The sequence below is a fragment of the Malania oleifera genome, chromosome 6, assembly GCF_029873635.1.
Source record: "Malania oleifera isolate guangnan ecotype guangnan chromosome 6, ASM2987363v1, whole genome shotgun sequence".
Taxonomy (NCBI): domain Eukaryota; kingdom Viridiplantae; phylum Streptophyta; class Magnoliopsida; order Santalales; family Ximeniaceae; genus Malania; species Malania oleifera.
The window spans coordinates 36021852-36045861 of record NC_080422.1 but is presented as its reverse complement, the minus strand read 5'-3'; the positions used below and the strand labels follow the sequence as shown (position 1 = coordinate 36045861).

At 36.2% G+C, this 24010-nt stretch overlaps 1 protein-coding gene across 1 annotated transcript in view; it reads left to right on the top strand.

Annotated features, from left to right (window-relative positions):
• The first annotated feature begins 5233 nt into the window (after positions 1 to 5233).
• LOC131158263 (magnesium transporter MRS2-1) overlaps positions 5234 to 24010 on the top strand; it is a 28122-nt gene continuing 9345 nt past the window's right edge. The window contains exons 1-2 of the mRNA XM_058113002.1: positions 5234 to 5364; positions 5445 to 5516. The gene's annotated coding sequence lies outside the window, so the exon portion shown is untranslated. The remainder of the gene's footprint in view (positions 5365 to 5444; positions 5517 to 24010) is intronic.

Sequence of the window (24010 nt, the reverse complement as noted above, 5' to 3'; positions counted from 1 at the left end):
ACCAAAACTGTTATGTACATATACATATCCCAAAAGACCAAAAAAACAAGTCTAGGATCATAATCCAAAAACCATCTGACCCTATCTCAGTGACTCACCCTTCCATCGGGGTGGTATAAACTGCCTCTACTGACGCGGAGCTTGGTCCGCTTGTCTAGCTGGATTTCCTGAAATGTTTTGTAAGTTGGGGTGAGACACCTCTTAGTAAGGGAAATAAACTGATATCAATGTGTGGCAACATGAGTATTATCATGTTATACGTATAATAGTACATAGATTATATTTAATAAAGCTGTCTGTAACATATCTGGGAAAAACATAATTTCTCATAACATCGTATATCATACTGAGTTTTTATACATAAAAATCATCTCATATAACTGTACATGAAATAACACCCTAGATGGATAGCTGACTGGTGTCATGTCTTACCCCCACATAACTGGCTTGTGTGGCGCGAAAGTGTGACCTAGCAATGGCTGGTCGACCACGTTAGATCAACATAAGTTTGTAAGTACGATGGGTCTGCCCCTTTTGGTCCAGACACTAGAGGGACACCTACACTATCATAAAATCACATCGACCGCTGATCTCCCACTGCCCCTTACAGCAAGTGGTAGCACTAACATATAAATGATCGTGATCATATAGCTACGGTATCGTGCTTCATGGAAGCCTAAACCGAGCCAACTTGGTTCTGATAACATAAAGTATATTTCCAAATAATGATACATGACTATTTCATAATAATATCTGTCATGTTTATATTTTCATAAAACCTTGCATAACATATCATATAAAATTCACGGCCCTTACGCCGGCATAACATGTTATTTAAAACCACGGCCCTTACGCTAGCATATCATATAAAATCCATGACCCTTATGCTGGCAGTATTGTAGAGAATCTTCCTAGGAGTAACATGGCGGCTTCTGATCGTCAAACCGGCGAGAATCGAAACCAAAAATCTAGAAAGAAGCTAGAGAGAGTCAGATTCTAGAGAGAAAGAGAGGTTATATGCAAAAATTCTTGCTGAATCCTGAGTTTGGCATATTTATAGAGTGCTGCCTCGTCGACGAGACATGTGACCTTGTCGACGAGCCCAAGAAGGAGGTTCGTCGACGATATCATAACCTTCGTCGATGAACTTCATGTCCTGAAATCAGCCCTCTCGGTATATTTTTGTCGACAAGACACGTGTTCACGTCGACGTGCCCAAGAAGGCTATTCGTCGACAAACGTTCTGCATTCGTCGACGAGACCCTGTTGAGTCCCCCTTTGGAAATTCCTTTTCTCTCCTTCCTTTTATTATTTAATTACTATAATTCTCCGGGTCTCTACATATAACATATGATAAGAAGTAGAAGGTTTAAGCATAAAACAGTCTAACTAGTTCGTATGCATTTTCATGTGTAGTTATTGAACCAGTTATGCAATTTAAAACACACACACACACACACACACACACACACACACACATATATATATATATATATATATATATATATAATAAGGCAAGAGATAAAGAGTTTAGTCTTGAAAGTAGTTCTTGCCATAAAGCATAAAAAATATCCCCCTTTGTTGTTTTTCAAAAAGTACCGGGGGGGGGGGGCTTGCTGAAAAAAAAAGACTTTAATTTAAAACAAGCAAGAAACATTTTTCTTGTTTGTCAATTAAGCACATGCTAAAATATAACCAGAAAAACACAACCACAATATTCCTAAAGATGTCAGACAATTTAAAACAAAGATCATATGGCAAAATCAAATGATTGTGGCAAATCAACATATTTCAAATTATGATTTTCAATAATGACTTTCATTTAAGCACAAGAGCCACATAGAATTCAAGAACTGATTTAAGCAAAAGTTTGTGAGCATATAAGATAGGCATTTTAATTTTAGATGCTCCCCCTATCAATTTGAATTCTAACTTAGATGCAATAAGCTGCTTATACCAGATAGAGAATTATTTCATTATGCCTAGTAGTATAAGTCATCATCTGGAAACTTTTAAACCAACCATATTGATTATTAATCAACTATATTTATCCTTATCAATATAGTTATCCCTATAGAAATAGAACTTAGTTACCCTATCCATAGCTGAAGTTGAATATATTGCAGCTGGAAGTTGTTGTGCTCAAACGTTTTATATGGTGTAACAACTTATGGATTTTGGTTTGCACTATGACACGGTTCCAATCAAATGTGATAACACTTGTGCAATCAATATCTCAAAGAATCTCATCTCGCATTCACGAACCAAACACATTGAAATTAGACACCATTTTATTCGTGATCATGTGCAAAAGGGGAATGTGGCACTTGAGTTCGTGTGCACTAATGAATCACTGGCTAACATATTCACAAAACCTCTTCAGGAGGATAGATTTATACAAATTAGATGTGAATTAGGTCTAATGCACAGTAGAGATGCCACCTATAAATATGATTGAGTACATAAACTGAGGGGGAGCTACTTAATTTAGAAAACTACGGCTCTGAAAATTTAAACATTCTCTCACATCAATTATTAATATATTTCATACTTTGTGAGATCACTTTTGTTATTCATTTTGCATTGCATGACTATACTATCTTTTAAAAATTTGAATATTTTATTATCAAAATTTAAATATTTAATTAATTAATTTTGAAATAAAAATTTAATTTATTAAAATAAAGTAAAAGGTAAGTGGAGTCCACCAAAAATCGCTAACAGTTGCGGAAGTGTTAAAAAATGCTAGAAAATTATAAAAAAAATTCAAAAATTTGCCTCGATTTTTGTACAAAATCTAAAAGTACAATTTGACTCCTTATCATTTCATACTTCTTTGGATCACTTGGTAGAGTCAGATTTTGTAGAAAAAACCTAAAAAGCAAAAAATGATGGGGCTTCTGCCTCGATTTTCATGTTAGGGGTGAAATTATTGGGGGACACTAGCTTAGCATTTCAGATTGCTGTGGATCACTTGATGTAGTCAGAATTGGAGGAAAAAGACCAAAAAATATAGAAATGACAGGATTTTACCTCGTGTAATCGAGGTCAAAATCATAGTCAAACTTCTTCCTCTAATTTTAGATTGCTTTGAATTACTTGGTGTAGTCATATTTGATAGATAAGATTAGAATAGCTTGAAATAATAGGGATTTTGCCTTGATTTGCATGTCTGAGGTAAAAATGGTTGTTAGACCTCTTATTTCTATTTAATACTACTACCCAAGTCACTTGGTGCAGTTTGGTAGAAGGAGTACAAAAAAGCCCATAATGATAGAGGTTTTGCCTCAATTGCATACCCGAAGTTAAAATCGTTGTCAATCCTTTTCTTATCATTTCAGATTGCTATGAATCACCTAGGATAGTCAAAAGTGGCAGAAAGTGGGCAAAAATGCTCGTAATGATAGAATTTTTATCTCAATTTACGTGTATGAGGTCAAAATTGCTGTCATACCCTACCTTATCATTTTGGACCATCTAGGATCACATGGGATAGTAAAAAATGACAAAAATAAAATAGAAAAGGCAAAAAGTAGAAAGGTAAAAGGTAGGAAAATGTAAAAGACTTGTCAACCTCCATTTTGGGCATTCGATCAAAATGACCATCAACAAAGTTGAACTTGAACATGAATGAGTTTAGCTGATGAGTGGCTGGATTATAAGCTCGGTTAGAATTGTTTTATAGGCTTGGATAAGGATCATTTATGGGTCGGTTTAATAAGTTCAAATTAGGTTTGATAGATAATCATGACTTAAAAACAAGGATTATTTGGATGCAAAATTATTTAACTCAAACTTCATAACTTGAATTTAGTGAATGACCAATGCCCAAGCTAATAGGCTAGCTTGATGGAATAAAAAAAACTCTTAAGGCTATATTAGTGAGAGTTCTTTTTTCCTAACAAAACTCTCACCCCTTAGAGTGGGTGATTATTAAAGAATCAAATCATTATTGAGTATCTCGATAGCTTGACTCTGCAAGGCTCATAAGCTAATTCATTTGCATAATAAGTAAGTTTGAACAAGTATATCGAAACTTAGTTTGAACTTGGCCTGAACTCAAGCTTTTTTAAAATTTTAATAAACAAGTTTGACTATGACAAAGTTCAACTCATTTGTAACCCTAACAATAAGAAGTCATAAATCTATTATCTTTAATTAGCATGTTACATAAGCTAAAAAATATCCAATAATTTGAACACAAGAAAAAATCATAATCCACTTTCTAATTCTAGAAATTAAACAAGATGAAAGTAACCAACCTAAGTTCTAAATTGTCATTTGAAAAATAATTTTTTTTATTTAAAATTTTAAAATATTATATAATATATATTTTAATATACCAGTTTGATTCAATTTATTACGGGCTAAATCTCAACCAAATTGGAAACAAAACGAAAAAAGTAGTTAATTGTTTTTTTGTTTATTTTGATTTAATTTTGCATTTTGATTTGCTTTTCAATTTTTCTTACTCATCCTTATCGACAAAATATTGGCATATTATAGCCATGCACGACTATGCTAATGTTAGCAATCAACTTAAATAGAAGGATAAGAATGAAATGGAGGGTTCAGTGAATGGAAGAAGTTTCGAGCCCTAACTCAACACAACTACCTCGTACCTCGAAAAAGTATTTAAATAAAAAATTTAAAAATAAATTGTATAGATTGCATATTGAACTTATTATTTGATCCATATATTCAATTTTTAAGTAAATTCAATTCGCTATCTAGTGCAAAACATGGTTCAAAATCACTTTTTTTTTTTGTAATTTGATTAGGATTGGCTTAGTGGGCTAGGTTGAATGGTTATATTGTAGGAGAAAATATTAGGTACACTACCTATAATACCATGTGTATAAAAAAATACCATGTGATATTAGGTACACTTCGTATGGTCCATATCTAATATAATACTATGTTTATAATCCATGTGTATAATACACTACATAATATAGGTACCGTATGATATTAGGTACACTATGCATAGTCCAGATCTAAAATGATTTTATTATGTGTATAAAAAATTATTTATTCAATTAAAATACATGAAATTATATAAGATTGGTGTATACATATGGTATACAATTTCTGCTCCAGTAACCTAAGTGGAAGGATCAAAGGTGGGTCGGGTAACAGCAAACAGGCCGAGCTTTCGGGTTTGGAGTGTGACCTGCGGGCCGGATCCGACCCGGGAAACCTACCATGTTTGATGCAGCAACGTACAGTAACTATTCAATTCAATCCACAGAAATGTTCTGTGTCATGTAGCTTCGACAGACTTTCAGATACAGAACCGTACGAATCGCACGCACTCTCTCTCTCGCATCCGAGCATCATCCCCTGCCGCAGTTCTTATCCCAGGTACTTCCCCTGATTCTTCTTCTAGGGCTTCATTTTACTCTACCGCTTATTCCATCCAAGGATCTCAATTGATTCTGCAGTATCCGATGGCGCACCATTACCCGTAGTCCAATCTACAGTCTGAGATAGGAACCCTAGTTTCGCCATTGGAGGTAATGTTGTAATTTGTGGTTAATCTTTTGCTTCTTTGGTGTTTGATCTTTTTTCGGCGGTTGTATTGTGAAATTTGATAATTTGTCGTTATAATTAGAATATTCATATTTACTAATTATAGCTATAGTGTGCAATCATTTGTTTGAAATTATAATTTGAAATTTACGTGTGCGTGAAATATTTATGTATATGTATATTTGGGTGTCCATTTTTAGCCCATTTTATGATTGTTGTGGAGCATATATCTGATCTGTGAACTACATCAACGAGTGTTACTTTTTATTTATATTTTTCACTGTGTATATAACTTTTAAGGATCGTACACATTATTTGTTGATTTGAAGAATATACGTAATCTATGAATGACTATTATTTTAGGAATGTTCTTCCTTCTGATTTTAGAATTTTATTCATATAATTTATTTGTTGGAGGACATCAAGACGTTTCTCTGGGGCAGCATAGGCAGATCGGATGTGGTGAAACAGCCTCTTCATAAAGAGGGCTTTGGAATCAAGAGCTTAACAAATGCCAACATGGTAATGTTGTGCAAGTGCTTTTGAGATTCATGACAGAAATTGAAGATCCTTGGAAGTTGATTCTGGTGGAGATTTAGAGTGGAGTATTAGCGGGTGGATTGCAAACCAGGTGAGGGGTTCCTACGGGATGGGGGTGTCAACAAAAATACGGAAAGGTTGGGAGATTTTCTATAATCTGGTTAGTTTAGGAAATGAGGAGTCTATTCTGTTTTGGCATGACTCCAGGTGTGGACATTTAAAATTAATTTCTTAATCTGCATTAATTTGACTATAGATAGAGATGCCATGATTAGTTCCTACATGTCTATGTCAGTTGTTATATTAAGGGGCGGCTTGGGATGTGCCTTTCTCGAGGAGGGCACAGGATTGAGTGCCCGGACTTTTTGCTAGATTCTTTGATAGTTTGTATGAGAGTGTCTCTTGACTGTGCATAGGGAAGGTGTAGTGAGGTGGAAGAGCTTGAAGAATGGTGAGAATGACATTTAAAGTTTTTTGCTTAGTAATTGATAAGAGTAATCAAGGAGGATAGATAAGTGACTTTCCATGGAAAACCATATGGAAGGCAAATGCTCCTACTGAAGTAGCCTTTTCTGCATGGAAAGCTGAATGCGGGAGGATTCTGACGTTGAATATTCTTCAAAGGAGGGGAATCATGGTGGTTAACAGTGATTTCTTTGCAAAAGGGAGGCAGAAATAATGTACCATCTGCTTGTTAGCTGTCAGTGGTCCAAAAATTTGTGGGAAGTGTGCTGGCTATTATGGGTGTTCACTGGGCTGTCATCGTTTCTGTGCCAGGAGAATTATAGGCTTGGAACTTGGAAGGGTTTTTGAACAGAGAATGTTTTAAAAGGCTTAATCAAGGCTCACACCTTGAGATTCATTCTAAAATACAAAATCCCAAAAAGGCTGACATATTATATGTTGAGGCTTGCAAATTTGCACAAAAGGCATGCTTTGTGCTCCTTTTTATGTGAGGCTTATGCATTTTGGGTGTGCAAATCCCAAGTTATAACTGGCTAGATTTAACTACATGTTTATAACTTATAAGAAAGGAATGTCGTAATATGACTTAAAAAATTGAGAGTTGCATCTTAGGTGTTGAAAATAATTTGAACTTTGTGTTGTTTTATCCATCTCTTGGCATGATTTACTTAATGAATCCAAGTTTGTATATTTTTTTAATAGGCAATAGGTATTTTACAAATTATATATGATTTTTTTTATATATTTTATTGTAGTTTTCTTAAAATTTTCTTTATTTTCAAAAAATATATGTAAGTCATTCACATATTTTTATCTAGATTATAAATAAAAAAAAATTTTGAAAAGGGTTATGCCTCAACGTCTAAAGGCTCATGCTTGGCCCCTTACGCCTTTGTCTTTTAAAACATTGGAATAGACAATGAATAAAAGAAAATTCTAGAGATGACCACCTTGACTCCCCCCCCCCCTCCCTTCTTTTTCTGGATAGTTTTTTTTTGGGGGGGGGGGGGGGACCTTCTGAAAGAGTAGAGACTTCCATTAATATTTTAAAGGATAGATGGCTTAAAACGCTATTTTTTTGTTGGATAGTTAGCATTTGTTAATGTTCAGGTGGCCATTGATTTTGTTGATACTTTTCTGTTTACTTATGCTGCACCTCCTTGTTGCTTTAGTGTTCTCTTTTCTTTTGCCTCTCAAAATACAATTATTTCTTTGAAAATTTTCACATATAGTGCAATTACTCTGATAGTTGATTTAGTGCATTTGAGTTAGAAGACTGAAATAATCTCTCTTTTGGGTTGATTTATTGTTTCTCTCTTTATGTTATATTTGATCCAATTTTATATTATTTAAAATTGAACACCGGCTGCAAGTGATATGTTGATTGTCTTTGTGAGTTGTCCTTGCATGTTAATATTTGCTCAGTAGCAGCAGTGGTCTCTAAATTTGTTGGAAACTTGTAAATTATCTCAAGAGCAGGTTTCACATCTGCATATCTTCTTGGCACGTGCCAAAGCTAAAGTAGAAAATGTCATTCGTGTTGGTTGGCATATTTTGAAATGATTAAATTGTATGAAATATAAGATAATGTAAATGAAAACATTTTATGGAATAGTTTGCTAAAATTTATTTGAAGTATAGCTAAAGTGGCATTGGGTGAATCGAAAGGAAAAGATATAATTGGTAAACAGAGTTAAAGGCTAGGGATTTAAGATATATTTGAAAATTAGAGTATATTAGTTATAAAGTTTGCATTAAAAAAATATGAAAAATGAGACTAGAGGCATCTCTATTAAAATTTGGAAAAGCTTAGAAGATAGTATGTGATATGGTTGATTAGTTTATTTAACATGATCAAAATGACCTAGAAAAATGCTAGGTGAGTGGAGGCTATATATCTACAAAGTGGAATTAAAAAGCTTCAAGAAAAAGAATGGGGATTTGTGCATGGTTTTTATTGACCTAGAAAAAAATTGATAGGGTTCTGAGAGAAGGTTTGCGGTGGGTTCTAGAAAAGAAAGAAGTAGGTAGTAGATATAAAGAAGTTGTTAAGGATACGTATAATGGGACAATGGCTAGTGTCAGCTCTATTGAGGGAGAAACTAGGGTTCTGTCAATTAAAATAGGTTTACTTTAAGGGACTTCTTTGGGTTCCTATCTTTTCGCTTTAGTTATGGATGAACTTACTAGACATATCCAAAATGAGGTTCCAAGGTTGTTGTTTGTGGATAATATTGTCTTGATGGATGAAACTAGAAATGAAGTAAAATGTAAGTTTGAAATATGGAGGGATTCTTTAGAATGTAGAGATTCCAACACAAAGTAAAATGTGTAATATATAAACTTCAATTTTATTAACTCTAGGAAAGGAAAAAAATGTTGAATGATGTTTGAGAAATTGCTGGTAATTGGAAATTCTGTTAACTTGAATCTGTTGCGCAAGTCTAAAGAGTGTCCCTGGGCCACAAGGCTCCCTGCTTTGTGGGGGCTGGGTGAGGGTTTTCTTAGTGTACATAGCCTTACCTCTGCTTTTATGCAGAGTTGCTGTTTCTTTGGATTGGAACCCGTGACCAACTGGTCACAGAGGAGCAACCTTACCATTATGTAATGTATAGAACTAAAGCAAGTTGTATGAAATGAAGGAATGTTTTTGATGTGTTATGTGACTGTATAACACCTTTAAAATTAAAAGGAAAATTTCATAGGAGGGCTATAAGTCCAACCATGCTTTATGGATCAAAATTGTGGGCGATTAAGGAACAAAAACAACCAAAATATGAAGATATCTAAGCGACAACGTTACGAGGGATGTAATTTTAAAAGATAAAGTGAGTTGTAAACACATCATACTAAGCTAGGGTCTAGACCATAGTAGCATAGTTCTAAAAAATGGTGGTGGTCTCTAGTATTGGTAATGGTCATGGTGTAGTGGTTGCAGTTGTGTTTTGGATGTCATGTAACTTGTAAGGGATGCTGCATTGGTGAATTTGTTTATTATATTAATGAACTTGTTAAACTTGTAGATTCACATGTTATGACTCTTGCATACAAGTGTCTAAGTGATTATTACCAAAATTTTCAATCAAGGTACACATGGCATATGCTGACCATGTTGAATGTTATAGTGGCTATTTTGTCGCTAAAGGTAGAAAATCTTTGTAGCTGTTACTAGCCACCATTTTATTGAGTAAAAATCTAATTTAAATTAGGAAGTCATAAAATAATGAAACATAAACAGATGGAACATATTTCTATTTCATATTTCATAACATAATCATATAAAAGTGTGAACATCTAATCAAAAAATAAGTGTTATGGGGCAAAGACTAAAGACTACCTGGCATATAATTTGAGTTTTGCTCAGATTTTTGTTTTTAGGCAATTGAAGAACGGTGATGTATGTTACAAATGTAGTTTCTAACACAGGAGAAAAAAACTTCTGCAATACGATTTTTACTCTTCTACTTAACAGTTTGTTTATCTTCAATTAGTTTGGGATAAATTCTTGAGTATTTAATAGTAAATATGATGAATATGGTTTATAAATTATGTTTCAATTTTTAAAATCCTGAAATGTTTTTTTAGAAGTACTAAATTATTGTGAAAAATTGTTAGAGCGATTAATAACGAGTCTTGAAGAAAATGAAGGCATAACAACCTGTAGTAGACAGTAATGCTGTCTGTTAATGGTTATTTTGGTCATTTGGCATTACTAGTATGTGCTACTGTTATGTTAGTGAGATAGTAAGGGTATTATGGTCGCTGGTATGTACTTGACATATATTATAAGTAGATGGAGAGACCTATAATTGAGATAAGGTGCTCCATTTTATTCTGTTATTCAAAATGTTACCAGAGCAAGATTCGATCTAAACCCTAATTGCATAACTGCCGCCAACCAAACCTTAAAAATCACAATCCCATGCAAACCTTCTGCTGTAGAAGGATCATCTGCTACAGGAGTGGGTTCAGGAGTCGCCGGAAAAATCCTGAATTCTGCTGTTCTCTTCAAAACCTCAAGAAATACTTTATATGCAAAACCAACCACATAACAAGTCACATAACCTGTCAATCTGCTAGTGTGCGAAATTTCACAGCCATAGGATACCCCACGTGCTGCCACGCGTTGGCCGAAAGCTGGCACCTCCGATTCCATGCAGTAGTGCATGAGGGTGTTTTTAGTAGCCCTTTTGCTTTGATTTCCTTCCGAATGTCTTGAATTCCCTCTACACCATAGGATCAATTAACAGAAAGTGCTATTAAATGCTAGAGTCAAAATTTAATAAGTGTGGCCGAAAGATTTAAACTTTCATAGCTTGAGATTAAAGAGCTGCTGCGTTCGAGAGAGGTAATGGAAGAGATATCATATCTTTGTGAGAAAATCTCTATTTATTTCAAGATCTTTGAAAGTCAATTCATTTGAGTTATTTTCCAAAACGATGTAGTCTAAATCGGAAATTCAATCATGCTTAGATTAACCGGGAATCCATATTCAAAAATTTGCCATCTGGATAAGACATGTTTCAAGATATGATTAAGTCAACTTATTCAAAATCTTTATTGGACAAAAGAGATGATCCACGGTAGATTACTTAAGAGTTTTGAAATATAAAATATTAAATAAAGTAGATGATTTCCTGAAAGAAGGGATTTTGCCTATCATTCCTTCTAGTGATTCTCTTCGTGGCCAAATTTGGGAGTTTGCTATAGTAGTTGAGAGTGGTAAGGCTGAGAATGACTTTTTCATTGAAAAGCAAGGTGATCCCACTTCCCAAAGAAGTATGTTACCCATTCCCTGTTTGTCAAATCCTATTCTTGATTCTTTGTGCCAAAAGGGGTTCATATTATGAGGGTTGTGATCATTAACTCATTAGGGGATGAGAGAGACAATTAGGAATCTCAAAAACTCCTCGAGTGGATGGGGGTTAATATGGTGAATGCTTTAGGAAGGAAATGAAAGTAGTAGTTTGCCCATAGACCTATGAGAGGAAGAAGAAGGTGCTAAAAGAATTGAGCACGTTAGCTACGTTGGTGAATTATGGAGGGGTTCAGGGTAAAGGTAAGGGGGTAAAATAGTTAAGTTATGAAGATCATTAGTTGGTATGTTAGGGGGTTAGGTGATGTGAGAAAGAGAGGTCTTATTAGGGAAATTCTGAATAGGAGTTCTCCTGATAATTGTTCTTATCCAAGAAACTAAACTTGAGAGTGTGGATGTTGGTGTGCTTCATGGTATTTGGGAAGGTAGGTTTAAGGAGTGGGAGGTTCTTCCTTCTTAAGGGGCACTGGGGAAATCCATATTTTGGGGGATACTTGTTTAGTTGTTAGAATAGATAGCCTTGTGGGAATTTTTTCTTTGAATGTTTTGTTGGAAGTGAAAGGTAGCAGTCAGTGGCGGTTTTTGTCAGTTATGGTCCTTCCAGACCTGCTTTTAGGTCTTATTTTTGGGATTAGTTATTTGCTGTGGATGGGTCTTGTTATCTTAGGTGGGTTTTAGGCGGTGATTTTAATGTGGTGAGATTCCCTAGGGAAAAGAAATGGGGTGAGAGGTTTGCTTTGAGTATAATTTTTTGTTTTATTAGAGGTTGTGGGTTGAAGATCTTCCGTTGGGTAATGCTGTATTCTTTTGGTCATTTTTTTTGGGGAGGGAGGAAGGGAAGGTGGGGGGGGGGTGGTTGCTAGTTTCTTTTGTAGTGAGTCGGAGGATGAGTTACCTAATATTTTTTAGTGGGTTTTATCTAGACCAGTGTCAGATCATTTCCCTATTCTTTTAGAGTCTAGTTTCAAGTGGGGGCCAACTCCATTTAGATTTGAAAATATGTGGCCTGGTCATAAGCCTTTTCAATCTTCGGTTAGGAATGTTTTGTGTGAAAATATTGAGAAGGTTTGGGAAGGTTTTAGGTTTATGAAAAAATTAAAGTGCCTTAAAGAAGAGTTGAAAATTTAGGAATATTGAAGCTTTTGGGGATTTTAAGATGAAGGAGAGAACATTTTAGATGAGATTAATTTATTGGATGGAAAAGAAGAAGAGGGGAGTCTTTTGGAATGTGATTAGGTAAGAGGTTAAAGCTGATTAATGATTTAGAGGAGGTGATTTTTAGGGAATTGAGGAGTTGGAGGCAAAAGATGAAGCTTAAGTGGGTTAGGTGATTGTAATTAAAAATATTTTCATAGTTTGGCCACATGTTGAAAGATGAGGAATATGATTACAGAATTGGAACTGAAAGGAGGAGTGGTTACTAATGCAGATTCTTTGATTACTAGGGAGATTACAGATTTTTTTGCTTATTTGTTTAATGTGGAAGATGATTGTTAGCCTAAGTGAGCGGTTGGATTGGAATCCTATTTGTAGTGATCAGATGAGGTGGTTGGAACGACTTTTTGTGGAAAGTGAGGTTAAAGTGGTTGTGTTTAAGATGGGAGAGAGATCAAGCTCCGGGTCAAGATGGACTCAGTATGGCTGTCGTCCAAGATTGTTGGGATATTGTTAGAGGTGATTTAATAAAGATCTTTAATTAATTATTTTTTAATGGGATTTTGGTTAAAAGCATTAATTCTACTTTCACCACTTTGCTGCCTAAGAAGAGCAAGTCTGTTAAAGTTGCAGATTTTCAGCGTATTAGTTTAGTGACTAGCGTATATAAGATCATTGCTAAGGTTTTTTTGTGAGAGCGGATACTATTTTGGAGGCTCAAAGTGCTTTTGTGAGAAATAGACAGATCTTGGATGCTATTTTAGTAGCAAATGAGGCTGTTAAGGGTGTTTGTAGGAGAAATAAAGGGATGTTTTTTAAGGTAGATTTTGATAAGGCTTATGATTTATTTGGAACTTTCTTGATAAAATATTTTTTAGAAAGGGATTTGGTCATAGATGGCGATCTTGGATGGGGGCTGTTTATCTAATGCTCCTTTCCCTGTTATTATTTATGGATAGCCTAAATCTTGGTTCCGGGCTTCAAGGGGGGTTTTTGTTGTAGAGGTTTTGAGTAGATTGGTTTTCAGAGCTGTAAATAGAGGTTTTGTAAGAGGGGTTGGGGTGGGAAGTGAGTGGGTTGTGGTTTCTTAGCTCCAGTCTGCTGATGGTACTATTTTCTTTTTAAAAGATCATAGGCAGTCTCTTGACGTGCTTTCTATTTTGCAATTGTTGGGTCTTTGGTTTAAAAATAAATTTAGGTAAGAGTGGGTTAGCTTGTATTATTTGGATATTCTTGATCTTTGGAATTGTCCTCTTTAGTTGGGCATGGTATTCTTGATTGGCCTTTGAATTATCTTGGTGTGCCTGTAGGTGGTAATCCTAGATTGCTTGGGTTTGGGGATCTTGTGATGGAGAAAGTGTCTAAGAGGTTGCATGGGTGCTTTATTTTCTCCAGATGGGCAGATTACTGTCATTCATGCTTGCCTTTCTAGTATTCCTCTTTATTTGTTGTCTATCTTTAGAATACCCGCGAGGGTACCCTGTAGTATTGAGAAGATCATAAGACTTTATTTGGCTTGGGATGGGGGAGAATAAAGATCATTTGGTTAGTTGGGAGGTTGTCTGTAGGTCTGAAAAGGAGGGGGGGTTGGGTCTTGGTAAAGTGGTGTCTAAGAACATTGCGTTAATGGGTAAATGGTTGTGGTGATTTCTTTTAGTTGAGTTTTGCCTTTGGTACGAAGTTATGAAGAGTAATTTTGGCTTGTAGGAGAATGGGTGGGATGCTAATTTGGGTTTGAGATGTTTTTGTGATAGTCTTTGGAAGGGTATTTCACAATCATATTCTCTTTTTATTCCTTACGCAAATTTCATTGTGGGAAATGGGTATGATTTTTGGTTTTGGGAAGATATCTAGGTGGGGGTTTCTTCATTTTGTTCATGTTTTCCCCATTTGTTTAGATTGCCCTCTTTGCACAATGAACCAATTTCTTCTTTATTTCTAATGGGGCTGGTTTCTATTGGGATTTCCATTGTTGTAGAGCTCTTAATGATAGGGAAGTTTTGGAGCTTGCCTCCTTATTAATTTTGTTGGATGGTAGGCTCCTTTCCCAAAAGAGAGACTATCGTTCTTGGATTCTTGATTCTTCTGGGGAGTATTCTTGTAAATCCTTTTTTTCTTTTTCAATTATTATTTTTATAGCATTTAACCAAGAAAAGATTGTCTTTCCCACTTCATAGATCCACTTGGAAGGCTGAAGTCCTCTCTAAGAAAAGCTTTTATTTGTTGGTCGTTCTTAAGAGAGTTAACACTAACAATCTTTTGCAGGGTAGGAGGCCTTTAAAGGCTTTATCACTGGATGTTTGTTCTCTCTCTCTCTCTCTCTATCTCTCTCTCTCTTTTTTTTTTTTTTCCCAAAATTCAGTATCAGCTTCTCACCTTTTTTTGCATTGCTCCTTTTCTTGGGGGGGGGGGGGGGGGGGGGTGTGGAACAACCATTTTGGTTTATCTGGGGAGAATTGGGTGTGTCCAGAGTCTGGAACATTTGTTGGCTATCCATTTTTCGGGTTTTGGAAGGGGCAAGGATGCTTTGCCCTTGTGGTGGTGTGCAATTTTTGCAGTTTTGTGGGGGATTTGGTTGGAAGGGAATGCTTGTATTTTTGAGGGGAAGAAAATGTCTTTGGCTATGCTCTATAGGATAGGATTTCGTATTCAGCCTCTTTGTGGGCTTCTGCAGCTGGGTGTTTTATAGGGTTTGCGTTTTCTGATTTACAGCGTGATTGGTTGGCTGAACTGTTTTGATTTTGTTTTTATTGTTTAAGGAGGATTATATACACTCGTTGTACTTTGTCTTCTTAATAAAATCTTTTTTTTTTTTTTGATAAAAAAACTGAAGTACATACTCTTGATTCAAAAACTAAGATCAAATATGCCGCAGTAGGTAGTTTGTTCAGGCATTAGACAAGTTGTAAGACATGTTAATGGTTATTTAGTCATTTAGCATTATTATAATGTGTTATAATTTTGTTAGTAATAAGTGTGAGCTAGTAAGGGTATTATGGTCATTCATATTGTACTTGACATATATTATAAATAGAGAGAGAGATCTATCATTGAACTTAGGTCTTCCATTTTATCCAATTGCTCAACATGGTATCAGAGCATGATTCTGAAACCTAAACCCTAATTGTTACCGCCACCGTAAAAACCGAAGCCTAAAACCCAATATCCGGTGCATGTCTACCATCATAGAAAAATTTCCAGCAATATTATAGCCCTAGAAATCAGCCAGCAGCAGCCAAAAGTCAGACCAGTTGCTGGAATTTTCTGGGCGACATTGCCAGCTTGAGAACATCAAATGTACTGTACATTTTGCAAAAGCAACACCATAGTCACCCAAAGACACTGCCAATCTGCCCCTCACTGAAATCATCAGGCAGTGTCCCACGCACCCTCACGTGCCGGTTGAAGGCAGCCAGGGCCAACCCCACGCAGTGGCGCGCAAAGCTATTTTCAGGCATGGTTTTGACCTGGAATCATCCAGCAGTGATCCAATCCCTCTATTAACATGCTATTGGAGTTTTTTGTGATGTTTTTTGTCCAAAGATATTACCTTTTTTATTTGCTTTTGTGCGGCACCCAAGGAATGGTTGTTTGATGCTTCGTTAAGCTGTTTATAAATGGTTATTGAGTTTATTTGGCCTGAAACAGGGTTTGTTGTGTTTTTTGATTCAATGTTCTATTTCCTTCCATATACCAAAATATCAAGCTGTTGGGCATTGTTTTGCTCAAAGATCCAATCTTTGTTGTGACAATGGACTCATGGTAATTTGTTAGTTGTTGTTCGGTGTTAGTAACGGTCATTCATAAACTTCTTGGAGCAGTGGCAGTGCTCACATAGTAGTTAGAGGCGCAAGGCGAGCCGAGGCGCAAAGGGTCTTTGAAGTCGCCGCGCGCCTTACGAAGGCGAGGCGCACAATTATTAAAATGGTGTAAAATGTCTATTTGGGGTAATTTATATATGAACATATGAATATCTAGTAATATTAGAATTTAAAATGCCAAAACATTCAATAACAAAATTGGAAATTTAATAAAATTGCCAAGACGAAGCCAAAAAGCATCAACAATTCAACATAGTTCAACATCAAAAGAAAAGAGTACAATAAAAGATTTCAAAGTATAAAATCTAAAAATCCCCTCAATCATCACTCATCATCAACTAAGTCAGTGAAGATATCATCATCTTCCTCTTCATCATCAAAACTGTTTTCTCCAACATCTTTTTCCTCTTCCGTCTCCTCTGCACTATCCCCTTGGATTTCATCCTCATCTACAAGTTCCAACATTGTGGTTTGACCCCTAGCACTGGTTGCACTACTAGATGAAGCTCTTCCTCTTCCTCTAGACGATGATGGCATATTTGTACTTATTCTTGATCTAGTGTGATGCGGGGGGTTATTTAGTCCAGCAACTCTAGCAACAGAATCCCAAGTCAAATTATCATCTTCAAACACAAGTTCATCATCCTCATCAGAATCGCCATCCATCCTACCAATCTACCACTCATTACTATCATCAATGTCCTTTCGGAGGATGGGATCAATGGTGTCATGTTTGTCGTATCGACGCCTCAGAGTTCGATTATATTTCACAAATACCAAATCATTCAAGCGTTGTTGGGATAGCCTATTTCTCCTTTTGCTATGAAGCTGCAAAAAGTTTAAAGTAATATGGTTAATAATGATTCTAAAAAGCAGTAGATTGGTAGTTCTTGTTCTTTAATAATTAATCCACGATATACTAATGACTTACATGTTCGAATATGTTTCAATTTCTTTTACAGCCGGTAGCACTACACGTGAGGCTAACAATTTTCACAGCAAACTTTTGCAAGTTTGGAGTTGTTGATCCATATGCCATACACCATTGCGCTGTTATAAAATAAATTTTAAATGAATACCTACTAAGTAAATAGCAAAAATAATTTTCATAAAGAAAGAGGTAATACAAAATGCCACTTTACTTGGTGCTTTTGTCTTCCTTTGTCTCACTGCCAAACTAATTCCAAAGACACCACTAGCGGCATTGTATTTTTCCAACTCATTTGAAACTTTATCTTGCATTTCAATAGTTGGCAGTAACCTTGCAATACATTTGTACAAACCTGTCATAATTTCTTCATCTTGCAAAATGTTGGGGTTTGAATAGAAAAATTCTGGATTCAAGTAGTGTGCAGCGCATGCAACGGTTGATGGAGTTGGCATCCCCACCTCGTATCAATAATTTCAAATGCCTCCTTGAATTTATCCTCCCTCTCACCAAAAGCCTTAGCTGGCTTCCTTAGCCCTATCCATTGCTTCATAAATGTATCCCATTGCAGGTTTCTTTTCCCCATCAACCAAACAGAGTACACGAACAAGTGGGTCTGTTAACTTAAGTGCATAGACGATGGTATTCCAAAAAGTAGGCATCAAAACAATACCAGCTGCTTTTTTGCCAGCTGCCTCCTTTGCCCATTTAGTAGTATTTCAATCTTCAGAAGTAAACATCTTCCTCAAGTTGTTCTTTTGAAGATGTATTGAACGAAGGGTGATGAAGGCAGTTGCAAATCTTGTAACTGCAGGTCTTAGTAACTCCTTCCCTCCAGTGAACTGTCTCATCAAGTTGACAACACCAACACGGTTATAGATATAACCATTCAAAAAAATTGCCCTTTTCAAAGTTGCATGAATTGAAGGCATCTTCCCAATATCCTCCAAAATTAAATTAATGCAATGAGCAGCACATGGTGTCCAATATAAATGAGGCCTCTTTGCTTCCAACAATCTCCTTGTTCAAAAATCAAGGAATGAAGCCATTAAAATATTAAAATAAACAATATATACAGTATGGAAAGTAGTTCTAGAAATAAGTTCTTACTTGCTGCAACATAGTTTGACACATTGTCAGTTTCTACTTGAATCACATTTGATTCTCCAATTTCCTCTACCATCTCATCAAGTAATCTGTACATTCTATCTGCATTCTTGACAAGATTAGAAGCATCAATAGACTTGATGAATACTAATCCCCTTGGAGAGTTCACTAAGAAGTTTATTTTGTCCTTATTAGCAACCGAATCTCTCCAACCATCAGACATAATTGAGTAGCCATATTTTGTCCATTCCTCCTTATGGACCTTCAACAACTCTTTCATTCAACTAACTTCCTCCTTTAGGTAAGGAACTCTCACTTCATGATAGCTAAGTGGCTTTATTCCAGGACCATATTGTCTAATCAATTCAAGTGTCACTGCAAAGTTGCTCAGACGTACAACATTAAACGGTGTGCCAGCATCATACATCCACCTAGCAAAATCTCCCATTGCCTTTTTTCTTAGTTCTTTCCTGCACGTCTCATTTATTGATGTTTGCTTCATCTTCCCTTCTTTCCTAGCTTGAACCGCTTTCTTTGGATCGGGAGTAAAAAACAAGTCTATAGGCCCCTTCTGTTTTGGTTTCTTCAAGTTGGATTGGTATGATCTTTTACTTTCATCACCAGTAAGCACTCTCTTGCCACGAGTGTCAATTTCTTGAACTTCATCTTCTTCATCTTCACCGTAATGATCTATATCATCAAAGTCGGGCAATAGCTCATTTTCCTCCTTTTCCATATCTTTCTTCATCATATACTCTTTAATCTCCTCACGTACATGAGCAGGGCACTTAGAGCATTCTTTCACATTTCGAAATCCTCCGACAATGTGTTGTTTTGCCCGAAATATTCCTCCCCTTGTGACTTTACCACAAAAATTGCAAGTCAAATTATTTCTATTTTTCTGATCATCCAAATGTTCATACTTCCATGCAGGATCTTTCTTTGCCGAGGCCTCACATCCAGAACTAGAATCCATTTAAGATTTTAGACTTGGTATCCCGTATCCTAACTGAAAAACAATGCATCATATATTTCAGGCAAATTAAGCAATAACTCTTTTTGTATTAGTAGCTAATAGCCTAATTCAGACAATAACCCATTTAAAATTAAGACTTATATAATGCATACCAAACAAAACAGTAGCTAAATTTCAAGAAAAAGAATAAATATTATGTATTAGTTATAATTTATAAACTTACATTAATTAAACTAATTATTACAAATTAAAAAACAGTATCTAAATTTCAGTAAAAAGAATAAATATTATGTATTAGTTATAATTTATAAGCTTACATTAATTAAACTAATTATTTAATTTATAAGCTTACATAGAAGAAGAAGAAGAAGAAGAAGAAGAAAAAGAGCAGTCAGCAGCACGTAGCAGAAGCAGCAAGTTGTAGGACGCAAGCAGCAGCAGCAGAAGAAGAAGAAGAAGAAGAAGAAGAAGACTTACAAAGGTTCGAAGGCTCAAAGACGATCTCGCAGCTGGTTCGAAATGTTGAAGACAACGTGACGAACTTACGTCGTGTTCAAAGGCAGGCAGACAAACTCACGGCTGCTTCGAAGGCAGGCAGACGAACTCGCGAGGGCTTCGGCTGGTTTGAAACAAAGTTGCACAGGGTCGTGCTTCTTCAAAATGTCGAAGATGAACTCACAATCCTCATTCGAAGCTTGAAGACGAAGTCGCGAAGGCTTCCATCTGGTTCAAAGGCTCGCAAACGAACTCATGAAGGGCTTCGAAGGGTCGAAAGGGGCTAGGGCTCTGTTCGTTCGAGTCGAATGAGGGATACGGGTCTGGCTTGGGCTATTTCTCCCCTTTAAATGACTAAAAATTCACAAGGCGCGCCTCACTGCGCTTGGCGCCCCACATTGCCTCGTCTTGCCTAGGGTCGCCTCTTGTAGGTCGCCTCGTCCCACCTGGTATGAGGCGCAAGCCTCATCGCCTCATTGCGCCTTGCGCCTGAGGCGCGCTTTTAACTTCTATGAGTGCTCATAAGCTGTTTTTGTGAGGCTGTGGCAGTGTTGCTTTCTTGGGGCTGCGTCTAAGTTTCTTGGTGCTGTGGAAGCCTTGTACTAATTTATTTGTGACTTGTTCATGGTAGTGTCCGAGTTTCTTGGTGCTGTGGCAGCCTTGTATTGGTTTATTTGTGACTTTTTCATTGTGGGTCACCTTGTTCGTGGTTGTTTTGATTGTTCCAGCAAATATTTTTATGATCATTGGTTTGAGTTTGTGAATGTTGGGATGAAGTTTGCAAATCTCAAAAGTATGGTTCCTTCGTTAGTAACTTGTTTGAGTGAACCGCTTACTGTGACTGTATCAGATAAGGACTATTCAAGGTTTCTATAGTATCAATTGTCTCAACAAGCATCTTATCACATTGCTTCTTTTGGCCCAGAAAGGTAATCTTACAGTCTATATGTCATCTGGTATCCTTCCTACCAGTCCTTGGAATATTGATTCTATTGACATTGGCATATAACAAGTGCACCCAACTTATTTTCTGATCTCCAGTATTCTAAAAATCTACCTCAAGTTATACTTCTTGATGGGTCCACTATTCCTTTTAAAGGGATAGGAATAGTAAATCCTACTCCTCCTATCTCTCTTTCTTCTGCTTTTTACATTCTTAAATCTCCTTTCAAATGTTAGTTAGTAAGCTTATAAAGTCACTAAATTGTTTTGTCACATTCCTTCCTAATTCTGTGGTTATTCAGGATTTGAAGACGAGAAAGACAATTTGCATAAGATGTGAGGCTCGTGGACTTTACCACTTTGAGTTGCCTTCTCCACCCATTGCCTACGCAGTCACAACTACATCACTTCAAATCCATTGTCGCCTTGGTCATCCATCCTTAGAAAAGTTTAAACAGTTAGTTTCTACATTGAGTTTTTGTCTAATCTTTAGTGCGAGTCTTGTCATTTGGGCAAGCATCATCGTGTTCCCTTTGCTGCCCGGGTCAACAAATGGGTGGTTAGTCCTTTCATGCTCATCCATTATAATATTTGGGATCCTAGTTGTGCCACAATGGTACTTGGGACATGGTACTTCTTCCTCCTAACAAGTTTGTGGTTGGTTGTTGCTAGGTTTACACTGTGGAAGTCAACCTTGATGGTTTTGTGGCTCGTCTAAAGGCTTGTCTTGTTGCTAAGGGATGCACTTGGGTGTATGGTTTGGATTATTTTGATACTTTTTCTTCGGTTGCCAAACTTACATCAATACGTCTGTTCATCTCCTTGGCTACTACTTGTCACTGGCCTTTGCATCAGTTAGATGTAAAAAATGCCTTCTTGCATGGTGACCTTGAGGAGGAGGCTTATATGGAGCAACCACTTGGGTTTGTTGCTCAGGGGGAGTCAGGCTGATTGTGTTGGCTCAAGAAGGCTTTATATGATTTAAAAGAGTCTCCCAAAGCATGGTTTGATCGTTTTAGTGCTGTAGTACTTGAGTTTGGTCTTCGACAGTGTGCTATGGCTCATTCCGTGTTTTATCGTCATACTTCATCGGGTAGGATCCTTCTTGTTGTTTATGTGGATGATATTGTTATTACAAGTGATGATGATAAAGGTATTCAAAGTCTCTTAACTTTTTCTATATGCTAAGTTTCAAATCAAAGATTTGGGATCATTGAAATACTTCTTGGGTATAGAAGTATCGAGATCTCGTATCGGAACTGTTGTGTCACAAAGGAAGTACGTTCTTGATTTGTTAAATGAAATTGACTTGTTGGGATCTAAACAGATTGACACACCCATGGATCCTAACAGCAAGTTAATGCTGAATATGGGTGATTTGCTACCTAATCCTGGACAATATCGGAGACTTGTTGGAAAGTTGAATTATCTCACAATTACTTAGTCTGATACGTCTTTTGCAACAAGTGTTGTGAGTCAATTTCTAGATTCTCCGAGGACAAGTCATTGGGACGCAGTAATTTGCATCTTGAGATATTTCAAAGGTGCACTTGGGAGAGGTTTTTTATATTGTGATCAGGGTCACACTTATATCTATGGATATACAGATGCAGATAGGGTCGAATCACCTTCTGATTGAAGGTCCACGACCGGGTATTGTATCTTGGTTGGTGGTAATTTGGTTTATTAGAAAAGTAAGAAACAAACCGTGGTCAAATGTTGAATCATAATATAGAGCTATGGCTCACACTACCTGTGAACTTGTTTGGTTGAAGAACATGTTGAAAGAATTGGGTTTTCCGCATTCTCAGCCTATGAAGTTGATGTGTGATAATCAAGCTGCTCTTCATATTGCCTCCAACTCTGTCTTTCATGAGCGGACGAAGCACATTGAAGTTGATTGCCACTTTGTTAAGGAGAAACTTGTACAGAAGCTCATTACAACTGTTTACGTGAAGTCGAACATGCAGCTTGTTAATTTGTTTACCAAAGCGTTGGGAGCATGGTTTTAAATAAAGGCCACGACCGTTACCTAATGCCGTTACGTAAAGGTTTTTTGGGTTACCGATACAGTTACACACCACGAAATTGGTGGGAAGAAAAATCACGGCCGTAGCGACCGTTACGGACCACGACTGTTACATAAAGGCCGCTATGGCCGTTACGTAACCACTACAAGACTGTTACACCAAAAAAATATTTTATTTTTTACTTTTTCTTGTCACTTTTTCTCTCTCTCTTTCATATATCATTCTCAATATACCAAGTGGCAAGAGGGGGAAAAGATTATAATGAGGATGACAATGATACAAAATTTACTATTTCTTTAAATACTCACAATAGATGCATTAATTAACAATTTCAAAATACTAACTTCTTAGGAAATTTTTTTTTTTAATAATATTAGTAATGTGATATTTATGTTCTTTATTTTTCAACTTCAACCTTCTTTCTTTTCTAGCTATTTTATATTTATATTATTCATGTCTTATGTGTCTAATAGATTAATGGAGTGTATAATGTATTTTATTTTATTAATTCATTTAGCACACATATTTATCACAGTTAAGAACAATGAGAAGTATAAATACTCGCGCACACGTAATTTTCTATCAATGATGGTTTAAAACAAATGTAAACTTGTTGCCCTTACCAAATAACTTAGTTACTCGAACTAAAGGGTCCAAAATACACTAAAACCCTTTCTAATGATGGCTAAAAGCTTAAAACATGCAAGTACGCTAATATGCACAAGGTTGTGCATGCTTCAAAAAAATTCATGGTTGTTACACCCGCTTCCCATTATGTAACATCTGCTACTCCTGCTTTCTGTTACCGTTACGTTACGCTACCCGCTACCGTGATTTAAAACCATGGTTGGGAGGTGCTTGTGTTAGATTCGTTTGTAGCAAGCTAGGAGCTTATGACATTTATGCTCCAGCTTGAGGGGGAGTGTTAAAGGTTATATGTCTTTTAGTATTATTATTCTCGAGTGTGTTAGTATGTTAATTAGTGAGAGTTAGTGAGGGTATTATTGTCATTAGAATGTATTTAAATTTATATTATAAATAGAGGGAGAGACCTATCATCAAGTTAGGTCATTCATTTTTAATCAAATCTTAACAATTACATTTGTTGATGACTACTCTAGGATGATGACTTGGTTATATTTACAGAAAAATTGTTCCTAGTTGTTTGATATACTTTGTGCCTTCTATTCCCAAATAAAGAGT